The sequence below is a fragment of the Lampetra fluviatilis genome, chromosome 41 (assembly GCF_964198595.1).
Source record: "Lampetra fluviatilis chromosome 41, kcLamFluv1.1, whole genome shotgun sequence".
NCBI classification, from domain to species: domain Eukaryota; kingdom Metazoa; phylum Chordata; class Hyperoartia; order Petromyzontiformes; family Petromyzontidae; genus Lampetra; species Lampetra fluviatilis.
In genome coordinates, this window is record NC_136315.1 from 10,350,178 (window position 1) to 10,366,090 (window position 15,913).

Below are 15,913 nucleotides of genomic sequence, written 5' to 3' on the forward strand. Positions count from 1 at the left end.
CAGTTCTAAAGAAATGAGTTTTCAATCTAGAAAGAAGAGCGCTCCAGACGGCCGCAGAAATGCACCTCATAATAAGTGAGAATTGGTACGGTACACCAAATTCAAAAACTCGTGTCTTGTACTAGAGATGAATTGCCGAAGTTATCAACAGAAGGTGTATATCGGATAAATTGCTTATGCGGCAAGTGTTATATTGGACAGACAGGACGTAACATTAGCGTAAGACTAAAAGAACACCAAAGGAACATTTAATTCTCTCAAACACAGCTGTCAGCAGTGGCAGAGCATGCTTGCTAAAAAGGACAATAAATTGATTTTGATAACGTTTAAGTGTTATGCAGAACTAATTATTACTGGCCAAGATTAGTTACAGAATCAATTGAAATTGAGAAGAATTCAAATAATTTAAATCGCTGTGATAACTGAAGACTCAGCGCAGCCTGGAAGCGTATTATTAAGTAATACACAACACATATTGCAATTCCTTACAGGTGAGTCACATGCTAAGTGGCTGATTACTGATCTATTACATAATTGTATACAACTCCGCCTCTGATCTCGAATCCTGATGGAGTTCAACAACGATGACGTCATCCTGCACCATTTAAAACCGGAAGCAAGTGGATGGCTTCACTATTCTGGCAAATCGCCTGAAGATGCTGGATGTAATTTCCAATGAAACGTCGTACTACTCGTATTGCAAATCTTGTGGATTCACTCATCAACACACCGGTGGGCTAAAGGAGTGAACTATTTGTCTTTGTCAATGTGACACATTTATTACTCATTGGCCGTGTCGGGTGGTGGAGGGTTGCGACACATTAATAAATAACGCGATCTAACCCAAAAACCTTTATTATGAATAATATTGGTCGTGAAAGCCTACGTGTTAAACTGAGAAGTGTACCTGAAAGCGCACTATGCGGTGACTGTCTTTGTTCGATGGCCAGCCATAAGCCGCTGCTGCGAAGACAAGATCAGCCAGGGCTATGGAGCCTTGGCCTTGACCGGGGTACGAAAAAGGAGGAGGGTACAAGGATGAGAGCACGATCTCCTGGTTCACATGGAAATCTGAAAGCACCTTGGGGACACGAGGTCTGCAGCACCGCCGCCCGTGTCGTCCGAGGACACCCCGAAGGGAGGCTCACCCCTCCTCGCCAACGTAATGGCCGACATTGAGAGCAAGAGGCCAGCGGCTCGACCGGTGGCCTGCTGCAGACAGAGCGTTCATCAGCACCATGCGCAGATTCCATGGAGCCATTTCCCCCTCGGAACGCGATCGTCAGAATGTCGTCCGAATATGAACACACGCTGGTGTGCAACATGCTCTGCAGATGTGCAACCACCAGCACTAGAATCTTCGTGAAAATGCTCGTCTCTTCCCCTCCGGGCCACATCCCCATCTCCCCCCCCCCCCCCCCGTCTTCTGGAGAGCAGAGCTGAGAGGGTCCGGGTTATCTCCCGGTGCCACTATGGTGCCGCCAACTGCCTCCCAAATGCCTTGGACGCTGTCCAGTGGCAGGCTAAGAATCCTCTCCCCAAATTACGTGTGAGCTTCCCCAGACCCTGAGCTTTCTGGAAGCCCTCCTCTGCCCGGGCACAGGAACGAGTTTCATATGTACCTCACCCGGAGCGTGTCAGCGACCACCATATGAACAATCCACCAGAGCACGACGGAATCTATCCATCTTCTTCTTTCGTACGAATTCTTAACAGCAGATTAAAGGTGTCATTTTAGATTTGTTATCCACTCCATTGTCTGTTCAGAAACAGAGGAGATATTATTATTATTATTATTTGGGTCTTTTGGTAAAGTCACGTAGATAGGTTCAAAGAAAATACCAAAAAACTACGCCGTTTCGATCGCAACACAAGCGGTTGTCATCAGGCAAAGTAGTTAACCTCTGAAGGCAAAATGTGTATAAAGGTTTGGGGATGGGCGTGGTGCAAGTGTATCAGCGGCAACCAGGGACATGGGCAGTGCACCACTGCCAATGCAGCAACAATGACAATGCCGCACTACTGCCAATGCAGCAGCGATGCTAATGTGAGCAGATCTTGTCCATTAAATGAGTGAAGATATCAGCAGCGGAGTGTTTACTATGTGGTCGATGGTTTAGGATCGGTGGCCGCACTCGCCGAATCTTTGATGCGCCATGCGGTGACCGCATCGGCCATGCCCCGGTCCCGTTTCAGTTGATGGTCGACCATTGGCGGCGTGGAAGGTTGAAACCGGGAGGTTTGACAGTAGGGTCCTGGACGAGGTGTTTATTTTTGACGTCGGCAGCCTCACGTTGGTGCTAAACTGGCTCAGAGGGCCAACGTGCGAGCGCCGTGCTCCACGAGCAACGTAAACAAGCGGCGGTTAGGTAACACGTGACACGCGCACAAGCCGCCCGATCTTAAACCCCACGCGGGCATCGCCACCAGCTCGCCACAACCGCCCGCCGCCGCAACACCGACCATTGCTCCCATGAAACCTCTAAGCCCGTGCGCCGCTATGGCAAAATAGATTTTTAAAATAATAAATTAAGCCACGCGCACAGCTCAATCAGCGGGCTGGTTCATTATTTAGAACGGCGGGCAGATAGCGGCCGGAATGTATAAGTCATTTTGGGGCTTTTTGTCAGCGTATTGATATTACATAAATAACGAGGACACGTTCCGCCGAGCGAGGCGCAGCGGCCGCGGCCGCAGCCACGGCGGCGGCGAACGAGCGAACGAGCGAACGAGCGAACGAGCGCACTCCCGGGGTGGAATTGACGCGACGCGTTCCAGTGATTTATTTGCAATGAACTTCAGGAGTCGTTCATCAGCCGAGGATGATGCGCAAACACGTCCGATCAATTCGCGGCGAAGCTCAGCGGCCCCGGCCGGTCGTGGGGGAGGAGAAACGGACGAGTACCGTGCTCACGGTCGCCCGCTCCCGCCACCTTGCTCGCCCGGTTAAAGCCTCGCCAAGTATCTCAAGACTCATTTTCAGGAGGGTCCTGACAAGCTTTCATATGAAGGATGCGATCGATGTTGCTGCTGAATGTAGTCCCAATTGAGTATTTTTCAGACATTCATAATAAAGGAACGTTTTTTATGTAAAAAAATGTGTCGTTAACCCAACACAACCCGACGCAGCCAATTAGTAAGGCTCGTCCCGTAAACAAAACAATTAGTTACCATGTCAGCCCACCGGTGTGTTGGAGAGTAAAGCCATAACATTTACAATGTCAGTAGGATATTTCTCTGGCAATTACATCCAGCTTCATCGAGCAATGAATAATATTGGTCGCTAAAGCCTACGTGTTGAAAGCTAATTTTCCGGTAATTTTTCAGCATTGGGACGTCTTGTCCCATACCCGTTGCATGGTTTCTGCTCGGAAACCAGAAACCCCAGAGGAAACCCATGCAGAACAGTGAGAGAAAACACTACAAAATCAACACAGAAAGGGAGCCCCGAGTCGGGCATCGAACCTAGGTTCTTCTTACCCCACGAGGCACGAGTGTTACCACCGTGCCACCACATCAGCCGCTGACATCTCGGCAACATCAGTTTGATTCCCGGTCACGTAGCTCAGCGGTAATTGCGAATGGTTGCTCATTGTGCGAGGCCAGCGGACTCCAAATTAACGACGGAATGGCAGCCAAAAGGAGTGAACGAGCCCAAGAGGACACTCGACAGCTCTACCGCTGCGTGATCCACCAACCCCAACTCCATGTGGCGGGACACAGAAAAACACCCCCGTCGTACCGGCAGCACAGTAACTTTGTGCGCAAGAAGTCGGATGCCTGCACGGGAGAGGTTCAACGGACTGGCATATTGAAATGTTTCAGCTCCAAAATATGAAAAATATTTTCAAGACAAATATTTTAGGAGCCGAACGGGAACAACGGCTGTTAAAATAACTTTGTTGTGAAAGCGCGCGCCTGCTGGCTCCTTGCCGCCAATGGAGGCGAGACGACAAAGCCCCCCCCTCCCCCCCCCCCGCGTGAGCAGGGAGATGGGCGCTCGCTTCTCCTGAGCGCCTCCCGATATGCACAGTTGGCTGCGTATGGTGGAAAAGAAGTTCAACATACATAACAACGTAACGTCCAGCACACGAGTGGGCGATAAGACCATTGAGACACTGAATCTCCTTTTGGAAGAGACCTGGGGCTCACGCTTTTCAAGAGAAATGTTTGCTATACGTGGATTTAATTGACTTGTGGGGGCAGGGGGGGTGAAGAGGTGATGCAATGGACAGAGGAATGCGCGCAATCAACCCAGCGACGGAGACCAATTTTCAGCAGGATGGTAATTTTTTAAACGTTTGCCCAATTTCTCCTTCACGAGTGTTTTGTGTTTGAGAGCAAACCTGGGCATGCCTGGAGAAACCCCATCGTGTCTGATCATCACTCTCAACAGCCACGTTCAAATCTACAGCTGGACAAAGGCCTTCCTAAACCACTGCCACCTCCCATGAACCATCATATATTTTAAGGGATTGTTCTTATTATTAACACCCAAAGGTTGCCCGACAGATTCACAAACCCACTTGCTTTACTGCCACTTCCTGGCTGCCTCGTGGTTTGGGAATGTAATGCACCGTGATCTTTGCGTGACCCACCAACCCCGCCTGCGAATAGCTAGACCCTGCTGGAGTTCACACCGAGGATCCCACCACCACACACATCCACAGAGGGCAGTATCGATTCCTCCAAACCCCCTCCTCCCTGTAAGCCGCGGGCTCTTGCGCATTTTTCACAACGCTGCATAGAGCTCATTTGCCAGCTTCACTTCCACCTTAGGGGGGGGGGGGGGGGTAAATATGAAAAAGTCGAACGCACGGTGTGTGCGTGTGTACATGTACGCGTGTGTGTGGGGAGTAGCAGTGCAGTTGTTATAGCGCGCTGCGCTACAAACCCAGCGACCAAAGATCGATTTCTGCTCACGGCCAACACAGCCAGTGACAATTATCTGAACTGGTCTTAGGCCTCCCCTAGGTCGACTCAGCCTCAAATAATCACCTGCTGCGATGTGTAAAAACATTGCCACTGGGGAGACAAAGGCGGTCGGGCGTGGTGTTTGGAACCCACCCCCTCGTGTGCTGTGCCGGCCTTCATCGGTGCTCGCTAACAGCACTTGTTACGGTGGGGGGTCTTTGTCTTTGTGTGCGACTGCCGCGTGTAAACATGGTGACCGGCCATGCAAGCCTCCACCGTGCAAACTCAACAAGCATGGCAGGGAGTCGGCGGCGTAGTCCTCACAGCAACAAGGGGCCCGAGTTGAACCTAGGTTCGATTCCAGACTCGGGTGCATTTCTGCGTGGAATCCATACTTTCTCTACAGCCTGTTCTGCGTGGGTTTACTCCAAGGTTCTCCGGTTTCCTCCCACAGATTAAAAACAACAAAAAATCCATGGAATGTAACCGGTATTGACCAAACATCCCAAAGCTGAAGAACTGTTGGCAATTTACTCAAATGGCGTTTACGCTCGGCAGCGACCCCGCCCCTGCTGAGAAAACTTGGCAGGAGCCTCCTGAAAGAGCGTCTTGAGACTCTGCGAGGCTTTGGTGGATAACGAGCATAATGATGATGATAAATCACAATAACTCGACTCAAGCGAATGTATTCGTGCTCACCTCTCTATTAACAGGCGGCGCACGAGCCCCACAGCGTAGAAACTCGGTTCGACTCCTGGAAGAGGTGGATCCGCTTGGTCGAGGAGGCGAGGGTTTGATTCCCGTCACAGCCACCCAGTGAGTTCTGCAGGGAAAGGAGCAACACAGCTGTTAAAGAAACATCTGGTGAAGATTCCTCATTCCCATAGCAGGGGCAAAAATGGCCTTGAACTCGTGACCACAGTGCCACCTGGCCAGAGAAAATCGCGCGTACAGCCCCTTCAGTCACTCCACTGCGGAGGGAGGACCTCGCCATGCGATGCAGGGCGTGGGATGTTTTTGACGAAAAATCACGACGAGCGGTCAGCGTGGGTTGGTGAAGGCAAGGGAGCCATGGGGATGCGGGAACAAAGAAGTACAGTGGCGCGATGGATTCCGCCGCTCTCCCCTCTGCTGCCGAGCACGTAGCTCCACAGCAGCCTATAGCGACCTGATGTGCAGTGGTCACCTATCCAAGCAATACCTCGCCTCGACCCGAATAATATAGACAAAGAATTCCTCAACTTAACTACAGCAGAACAAACCCATTGTGGAGGTGGTGTGCAGGAGGTGGCGTGCCCCATAGAGGAGGTGTGCGGCAGTGTGCAGCTCTGCCCGCTGCTGCACTCCCTCCACCTCTGGGGTTGTGCAGCAGTATGCATGCACAATGAAGCCATGCAGCCGTGCTCACCGCTGCACCCCATCCCCTCTGGAGGAGGAGTGCAGCAGTGTGAGTGCAGTGTGCAGCCGTGACAAGGCTGTCTGTCGCCTTCCACCCATGCCAGTCGCCACTGACACAACACCCATTCCTGATGACGTCGCACACATGCCATGTCGCTCTCCCAGTAATCAGGGGTAAACACCCCCGGATAAACTGGAGTAAGACGAGCGAAAACGCCAGTTATCCAGGTTTACCTGGGGTCCAAACCCCCGGTAACCAAGCGAAGCTCCGGATAGTTAGCGCAGGCAACTGGAACCCGGGGTAGGCGTCCTCCACATTACTCGGAGAAGCAGAACTCTCCTGTACCGCTCGTTCAAATCCCCGTTTCCATCGCCAGTATTAAGACTGGAGATAAACTTCCGCCCGAATAAACACATTTGTAGGTCATCGAGTACACAAACACGCACAAATTAAAACAACACCACAACAACAAATTATTATGCAGTCAGCACGCGTGCAACCGTCCTGTTTCACGGCTCGTCAAAATTCTCGGGCAATGAAATTTTAGTCTCGGGCAAATAAAATGCAGGATCTTACTGCCCCAGCGGGCGAGTAAAACAAGCGCGCAATTTCCTGCACGCGCCGCGGTAAATAAGCGCGGCCTGGGCTGTGCCGGAGTGGCCCTGGGGGCCCGCAGAGAGTCGGGTGGCCCCATCCCCCCCGCACCCTCTACCCCCCCCCCACGTCTGTTACGGCGGCACAAAAGGCGGCTCGCGGGACAAACCGAGCGCCGCTTTTGAGTTGTGCAACTCGGCTGCACATTACGGTTCTGTCTACCGCCAGTTTAACCCCTTCCCCGTTCCAATGACGTACGTACGTACGTGTGCGTCGTCAGTTTTCTTCCGATTCTAATCCGATTACGAACGCTCACGTCATCCCAACGGAATCCAATCGAATCCAAACACAATCGGAAGTAAAGGGCCATGCAGGAGGGCGTGTGGCACAGTTTGATGCCAGCTATCACAGAGTGCTGTCGTGTCGCTACAGTTCTATGTGGTGAGTACATTGTCTTTAAAAACAACGGCGCTACGCCTCTCCAAATAAAATAAACGCTAACCGCTTGCGCGTTCCAAGATTCAGTGGTGAACGGGCCAACCACCCTGCAACATGCAGACGTCTCAGAACGGGAAAGGGTTAAAATCACGTCCAAGTGATTCCTCCTGCTCAAGGGAAGCATAGAGTCGGTGATCATCTCTCCAGTTTACAGCCCCGATAACGTGGCGGAAATTCCTCGTTTCTATGACAGTTGCGAGACCCACTGTAGGACAACCAACGTTGACTTCGCACAAAAGTGGTACTCGTTTTATGGACCTCGCGGATGGATGATGATGGGGCTGGGGCTTGCAGGCCCGGGCTAGGTCACGCGGTGATGCACGGTACGACGTGGTGGCACTCAGCATATGGGGGGGGGGATTCATGGCGGCCATTGCTGCATTGATATTAAAATGAAAATATCACCGGTTTCCAATCCAAAGGGTTGCCGAATCTACGGCAGTTTAAACCGTTGTGCAACTTTCTACCAAGCGGCATAAACGGGTTTCACCACAGTTTAGCCGTCGGCAAGTCAAGCGTGGCAGGGTTAACAGTGGGTTACTCCTCCCACACCTCTTCCCAACGTGGCAGAGTCAAAGCTTCCGAGCCATAACGAAACAAGTGGGAAAAACACCCCGCAGACGGCCACACGACTTGGAAATGTGGTGATCGCAGCTCGCCACGAGAACCAGGGACATCACGACGCTCGTCGACGACAGCCGCTCAACACTTCACTGCCGTTGACCTGGCCTTGCTTACATCACCCTCCGAACGGGAGTGGGCCGCTCCAAGGGTCAACCCGCGGCAGTGGGGCCATTCCATCGACACTGACACCCATGTGACTTCTGGTGAGACGCAGATCATGTACGCATGTATGATGAACGTCTTTGGCACCGTACATAGTTATACGTGCTAATTGGAGTGCGGTGGAAGGACAACAATCTAAACACGAGCAGTTCTAAAGTAATGAGTTTTCAATATGGATGATTTAAAAGAGCAAAGCTCCAGTGGCTTCCTAATATCAGAAGGAAGAGCATTTCCAGACGGCCGCAGAAGCGCATCTGAAAGCGCGCGTTGCGGTGACCGTCTTAGTTCTATGACCAACAAAAAGCCACCGCAAATGACCGGAGTTCGCGTGATGGTTTATTCTCCATGACGAGATCACAGAGCATCCCCTTGGCCTGTCGGCTCATGTGGGAGCAACGCACCGTGGAGGACCTCACCAGGGCTACACACCGGGCAACCACCTCACCTCATCATCACCACGTGCCTGATAACCGGACACACGTGCGACTGCGGCGTTGGGGCACGATAATTAACTGCGGACCGTGGACGAGTCGACCCAATACCCTTTAGGGCTCCCTCTAGTGGAGGCCCCTTCCGCCAGTAGTGGCACGAGCAGGCAATCGCAGGGGATGCACTATTCTGCCTGTCGTCTGCCCTTCAAAGAAGAAAGGGGGCGAACGTGCACCGAACTCTGTTTTTGCTGCGGAGGAAAGAGTCGGTTGGAAGGAGTGCAGGGAATCCGGTTTCTTCAAAGGCCCTCGTGCACGCGCCTTGGCCAGTGTGGTGGAACGAGCCAAGGCTTTGTGCTTTGGCACCGTGTCCCGCTGTTGTGGTTGGAGATAAGAAGTCACCCTAATGGGGGCTTCAATCCCAGGCTGGGATTGATTAAACAGACCTATGAATGTTTTCATAGCCAGAGCTCACGTAAAATATGGCTCGGTAAGTGTTACAACATAGAGATGCATGTACGTATTCGTTATTTTATTATTTATTATCATGATTATTATGATTAGATCGCTTGCTTATCCACAACAGCCTCAATGAGCCTCAAGACTAATTTTCAGGAATAGTTCTGCAGTAAGGAGCGATGGTGCTATGCACACTCGCAATCCAGTAATTTGCAGGTAATCTTTCAACATTTGCATATTTGCCCTAGCTATGGGAGGAAACCCGAGAACCCAGAGGAAGCCCAATGCAGACCAAGGGAAGAATGTACAAACATCGAGGGCCCGAGTCAATCAAATCCAGGCCCCCTCTTCATCTTGCAGTGTGGCACAAGTGTCGTCACGCCACTCGTGCCACCCCCCGTGCCACCCGACGTGAACCTGGGTGGATACTCACGCGAGCACAGGGGGCAGATCCACTTCCCCACACAAGACAAAGATCCCCTGTATAGCCCGAACAGATCTTTGGGGCAAGTGCTGTGAGCGAGTACCTATGAAGGCCTTCCAGGGCACACGAGGGGGTGTGTGTGGCCAGCACCATGCCCTACCGCCTTTGTCTCCCAACTGGCGACATTTACACATCGCACCAGGTACTCGTTTTAGGCGGAGTCGACTTAGGGGAGGCCAAGAACATGTTCAGATAATCTCAACTGGTGTTGGCCATCGAACTGGGGCCGTCGTGTTTGTAGCGCAGCGCGATAACCACCGCGCACGCCACCACTCCCCAGTTCCCCACACGCACGCACGCAGCAAGGCAGTCAATCACCACGCGCTCACACCTTCACCCACATAATCAAGGGGTAACAGATAAAACGGCACAGGCTGCTTGACACTACTGGGGTGCAGAGGGCAGTTCTCCGCTAATAGTTTTACAACAGGGCGCCCTTAAAAGCCGATGATGCGTTAACCGCGCGCGGCCTACCGGAGCGTCTTTGGAAAAATACAGTGGCCATGATTACGGCGCTGCCCTTGTAAGAGGTCACAAGGTGAAACTGTAGACAAATCCGTGCCGCCATTGAGCCAGGACCCCTTTGCTACATGGCCATTATTGTTGGTTAATTGCGTTCACTGCGGTTACGCTGCTAGGCTCTGTGGGACCCTCACAGCGAGAAAAGGGGCCGGTGGATCGTCTCCGCGGACGATGGAAATTTCGCAGGAATATTTTTTTTTTCTCTCGCTCGCACTCTCTCTCTCGCTCCTGCACAGCCCAGCCGGTCCTCAATCTATTGTTGGGTCACAGCACCGAGGGCTATTATTAGACCCCACCGCTGCACTCGTGTCGAGCGCACGCATGGCCTGTGTATATTTTACGAGGATAATTGTCAAGTGAAGCAACGCACGCCACGCTAGTAGGAATGGCTCGTCAATAATCTAGCGAGCGCAAACAGGGCGCCCACCTCACTCGCCGGCCGACGCCGTCGTTTACTCGGCCCCATTAAGAGTCCTGTTGGGATAAAATCGCCCTCGGTTTGGGAGAAACCGACGCGGGCTCCATTGCTTCACGTGCGATACAATTCGCAACACAATCCGTATTGGCAGTCTCTCGACCAAGGACGTACGCATTTCTTTTTTCTGCCAGTTGCATCAGCCCCCCACCCATACCCCCCACCCCATGTCTAGAGTAGATGCTGCTGCCACGACGCATGCGGTGGGGGTAGAGCGCGGGGGTAGAGTGCGGGGGTAGAGCGCGGGGGTAGAGCGCGGGAGTAGAGCGTGGGGGTAGAGCGTGGGGGTGGAGCGTGGGGGTGGAGCGTGGGGGTGGAGCGTGGGGGTGGAGCGTGGGGGTGGAGCGTGGGGGTGGAGCGTGGGGGTGGAGCGTGGGGGTAGAGCGTGGGGGTGGAGCGTGGGGGTGGAGCGTGGGGGTGGAGCGTGGGGGTGGAGCGTGGGGGTGGAGCGTGGGGGTGGAGCACGGGGGAAAGCGCGGGGGTGGAGCGTGGGGATGGAGTGTGGGGGTGGAGCGTTGGGGTGGAGCGTGGGGGTGGAGCGTGGGGGTAGAGCGTGGGGGTGAAGCGTGGGGGTAGAGCGTGGGGGTAGAGCGTGGGGGTGGAGCGCGGGGGTGGAGCGTGGGGGTGGAGCGTGGGGGTGGAGCGTGGGGGTGGAGCGTGGGGGTGGAGCGCGGGGGGAGAGCGTGGGGGTGGAGCGTGGGGGTGGAGCGTGGGGGTGGAGCGTGGGGGTGGAGCGTGGGGGTGGAGCGCGGGGGGAGAGCGTGGGGGTGGAGCGTGGGAGTGGAGCGTGGGGGTGGAGCATGGGGGTGGAGCATGGGGGGTGGAGCGTGGGGGTGGAGCGTGGAGGTGGAGCACGGGGGTGGAGCGCGGGGGAAAGCACGGGGGTAGAGCGCGGGGGTAGAACGTGGGGGTGGAGCGTGGGGGTGGAGCATGGGGGTAGAGCGTGGGGGTGGAGCATGGGGGTAGAGCGTGGGGGTGGAGCGTGGGGGTAGAGTGCGGGGGTGGAGCGTGGGGGTAGAGAGTGGGGGTGGAGCGCGGGGGTAGAACGTGGGGGTAGAGCGTGGGGGTGGAGCGTGGGGGTAGAGAGTGGGGGTGGAGCGCGGGGGTAGAACGTGGGGGTAGAGAGTGGGGGTGGAGCATGGGGGTAGAGCGTGGGGGTGGAGCGTGGGGGTAGAGAGTGGGGGTGGAGCATGGGGGTAGAGCGTGGGGGTGGAGCATGGGGGTAGAGCGTGGGGGTGGAGCGTGGGGGTAGAGAGTGGGGGTGGAGCATGGGGGTAGAGCGTGGGGGTGGAGCATGGGGGTAGAGCGTGGGGGTGGAGCATGGGGGTAGAGCGTGGGGGTGGAGCATGGGGGTAGAGCGTGGGGGTGGAGCGTGGGGGTAGAGAGTGGGGGTGGAGCATGGGGGTAGAGCGTGGGGGTGGAGCATGGGGGTAGAGCGTGGGGGTGGAGCATGGGGGTAGAGCGTGGGGGTGGAGCGTGGGGGTAGAGACTGGGGGTGGAGCATGGGGGTAGAGCGTGGGGGTGGAGCATGGGGGTAGAGCGTGGGGGTGGAGCATGGGGGTAGAGCGTGGGGGTGGAGCGTGGGGGTAGAGAGTGGGGGTGGAGCGTGGGGGTAGAGCGTAGGTGTGGAGCGTGGGTATTCCCTCCATGCCCACCCCCCCCCACCTTGTTCCAAGATGCATGGCCAACCCGAGAAGGGTGGCCCAAAATACCCTCTTGTGGAGGGGGCTTCTCTCTGTTATGCCATTTCATTTATTAAAATATTTCACCTGGAAAATCCACCGAGAAGGAACGTCCCCCCCCAGCCTGTCAACAGACATGTAACAAACAGGAGATCGAAATAAGAGGATTTCTCCACAATTCTGGCTGTCGCCTGATGAGGACGGTTGTAATTACACCGGCCAAACGTTATACTGGAATTATAGGTCGTGGGTTTGCTCTACCAACACACCAGTGTGCTGAACTAGTTAACGAATCAGCATGTTCTGTTTATGTGACAAACCTTACTAAATCGGCTGTGTTGGGTGGCACGAGCAAGCACTTGCAGGGCTACGCCTTCCCCTTCCCATCAAAGGTGATTGTTGCACGGCAAGCCTGGTTCCCGGCCACAAGAATGTGGAATTTCCCCCGCCCCTCCCCTCCCCCACTGGCTCGGATGCTCCATGCTTGGTTGAGCTGAGAGGAGTATGTATGGTTGGCTTCGCACTGTATGTAATCAACCGTGCTAATCTCAAGTGCAGTGGAAGAACAAACTAAACACAAGAAGCAGTTATAAATAAATTAGTTTTAAATCTAGAACATTTTAATGTACATAGCTCCAGTGGCTTCCGAATGTCGGAAGGAAGAGCGTTGCAGTCGGCCGCTGAAGCGCATCTGAAAGCGCGCGATGCGGTGACCATCTTTGTTCGATGGCGAACCACAAAAGCCGCTGCTGCTGCGAGGATGACCGGAGTTCACGCGATAGTTCATGCTCCGTGACGAGATCAGCGAGGTATCGTGTGGTTCGTTTGTGGATGGCCGCCCGACAGTCGTTGATGGAAATGTTCAAGGTGGCGCCTCCACGCTCGCCGACCATCGAGCAGCAGCAGCGCTCGCACGAGCCACAAGAGCCATGTCCAACACGAAGGGTGCGGCCGTTGCGCCGGACAAGGCTTCAAAACGTCGCGGCGATTCTCTGTGCGTATCGCTGCATGTAACCACCACAGGGATATATCGCGGTTCGGGTTGATGGCCGAACCGGACGATGATAAAGCTCCAGCAGGCCTCTCTCCACCCATCACGTCGGGTTTCTCCCCAGCATGCCACGCCGGACCCTCGGAGGAACCTAACGGCCCAACGCATCACCCACCAGCAGAATTTGTTTGTAATCTGCTCAGGGCACATGGCAGCGGCGGACGCGAGCGCGGCCGGCTCATTTGGCAAACGGAACGCAGCCAGGGCACGGCACACGATGCGGCCACGCGGGTGACGCGCACGACTCCCTCGCTTGACAGCGGCACGCGGCTATCAGTCACCTGTGCCGAGAGTGCGCGAGAGCCTCATTACTCCAACATCATTAGCCAGCTGCTGCTGCTGCTGCTTCACATATCAGGTTTAGTTTTGGTTTGCACTTCTTGGTTCACTAAAGTGATCGCTATTGTCGGTGTTACTTTATACAAGTCGGTAAATGGATTTACGGGCGCAGCTGCCGAGTGGATTGCTTACATCGTGGGACCGTGAAGGGGAGGCAGCGGTGGCTTGGGAGAGGCCTTCCGCCATCCAGCAGTGGACTGACCACGGCCAACGATGGTGACGTAGGTCGGCGTGCATAAGAGATCACGTCTGATGCCAGTCCTGGGATTACGCAATGACGCAAGCCGTGGATTTCAAGGGCTTAACTATTATTATATCACAGCGTTACAGTGTTCTTTCCTCACAACATGTGTTTTAGTGCGGTAGTGCATTCCAGGGTCGTGTAACTCCCAGCGCAGGGGTTCAACCGTTCAACCGTCGCGGTGGTCGCTATGTGATCAGGACAGGGAACGAGGCAAGCCGAGTGGAACTCCAGGCGCCCCCGCCCCCCGCCCGTTTGCCCGCAGCTCTCACACGGCACCGACAACAATCTCCCCATTGTAGCCACTGCCGGGGGGGCTACGGCCCGCAGGTGCACGCGGACTGTGTCGCAGCCGCTCCCCAGAGCGGCCACGAGAGGGCAACGCGAGCGTTGCGGCTTTTGTGGATGCGTCGCAAGGCGGCAAAGGTGAAGGGGATGAGGCGAAGAGAAGGAAACTAAGGGGACAAAACTAACGGGACGAAGCGAAGGGGATGAAGATATGGGGATGAAGATAAGGGGACGGGGCTTGCGTGAAATACCCCCCCCACTGCCCCCGGCGCCACGCCCCGTGGGTGTGCAGGGCCAGCAACTCCGCGCCGTTCGGTTTGAGGCCGTGAGGCCGTGCCCGGCGCGGGCATAAATCCACAGCATCGAATACGTTTGTCCCCAGCACGGCCCGGCTTGCCTCATCCCCGTCGGTGATTAATGCACCACAAAATGGGTATTTGAACTCAATTTGGCTGTAGTTCGGGCTCTTGCAGCGAAGTAAAAAAAGCAGCGGAGGGAAAGGAAAGTGTCTGGAGGCACCGGAATGTGCAGCCGCAAGAAAGGAGGAAGCTCCTCTTTCTGCAGGGCCGCTTATTTTTCAAATGCCGTTGCGAGGAGCCCCATCTGTGCCTTTCTCGATCCGGGGCAGTTTCTGGCCATGGTTTGGTTGTTTTCTCGAACAGCGGCTGGGCTCGCGATGGACGAGTAACAGCGCCGTCACATGACTGATGCTTGCAGCTCATTTGCTTGAGTGGGCCACTGTACGGTGGCACTTAGACAGTAATGAGTTTGTCTTTGCGTGGACAGGGCGGACGAGAGGGGTTTTCTCGATCCCGCCACGCTCGGGTTGCTTCTGAGATCGTGCAGTTGATGTCAATATTCTCAATAAATATATTGCACTCATCATCATGTCACTTTCGAAATGGTAAACGTCATCTTACCGTTTTAATACGGGAACATAAAAGCTACCAAATTGACTCGATGATGTTAATTATTGAATGTGTGTGTTCTCGATCAACTGCACTTGTATAATGAAAAAACAAACCTCGCTTGGTAGCTGGGTGGTTCAGAGGTCACGAGTGTAGGGGTCAGTATGCCGAGTCGCCAATGCTGAGATCATGACTCTGCCCGGTCACCGCTGTGCCGAACCAACAAAAATAAATTCTCCACTTAATTTGGCAAAATTCCCGAGCTGACGGTTAGAACGATCAATTTGACCGATGGGTGACGAACGTTGCACTGACGCCGGCCTGGTGTGCATACGCGGCCCGTGAGCCCGCGATTTGTTGACCTTCCCTGCACTTTGCACTCTTATCGTGTTTGTTGTTGTCACGTTCTAAACCGCCCCTCCTGCGACATCTGTGAAAAAGAGCTGTGTAGCTCATCGGATTCCTCCAGTAAAAATATTCTGATTCTGAGCATGCGGCTCAGGCAAGATCACGTTCATGGATGTTGTAGAAATTGCGTGGAAAGAGACAAAAATATAAAAGTCAAGAACAAATCGTCTCCCTGCTGCAACGAATGTGAGGCAGTGCCCCATCTCCATTGGTGGCGCCAAGCCAGCGTTGAAATTCCACATTCTCCTGGGCGAGAGCAATCACTCGATCGCCGGCTGGACGGACGACGGATCGAGCCGACCCCCCCCCCCGTGTTGCCTCTAACGAACTGGAGGAGCAAGTGCTGTTAGCCAGTAGCGCCTATGAAGGCCGGCAATGGCACACGAGGGGGTAGGTGGTCAGAACCACGCCCGGCCACCTTTGTCTCCCTTAGTGGC

The 15,913-nt window shown here is 54.5% G+C and overlaps 1 protein-coding gene across 9 annotated transcripts in view; it reads right to left on the bottom strand.

Moving 5' to 3' along the window:
- Positions 1 to 15,913, bottom strand: part of LOC144946545 (uncharacterized) — a 229,135-nt gene that overhangs the window by 168,983 nt on the left and 44,239 nt on the right. For all 9 annotated transcript variants that reach the window (XM_078875543.1, XM_078875536.1, XM_078875531.1 and 6 more), the window contains exon 2: positions 5,614 to 5,737. The gene's annotated coding sequence lies outside the window, so the exon portion shown is untranslated. The remainder of the gene's footprint in view (positions 1 to 5,613; positions 5,738 to 15,913) is intronic.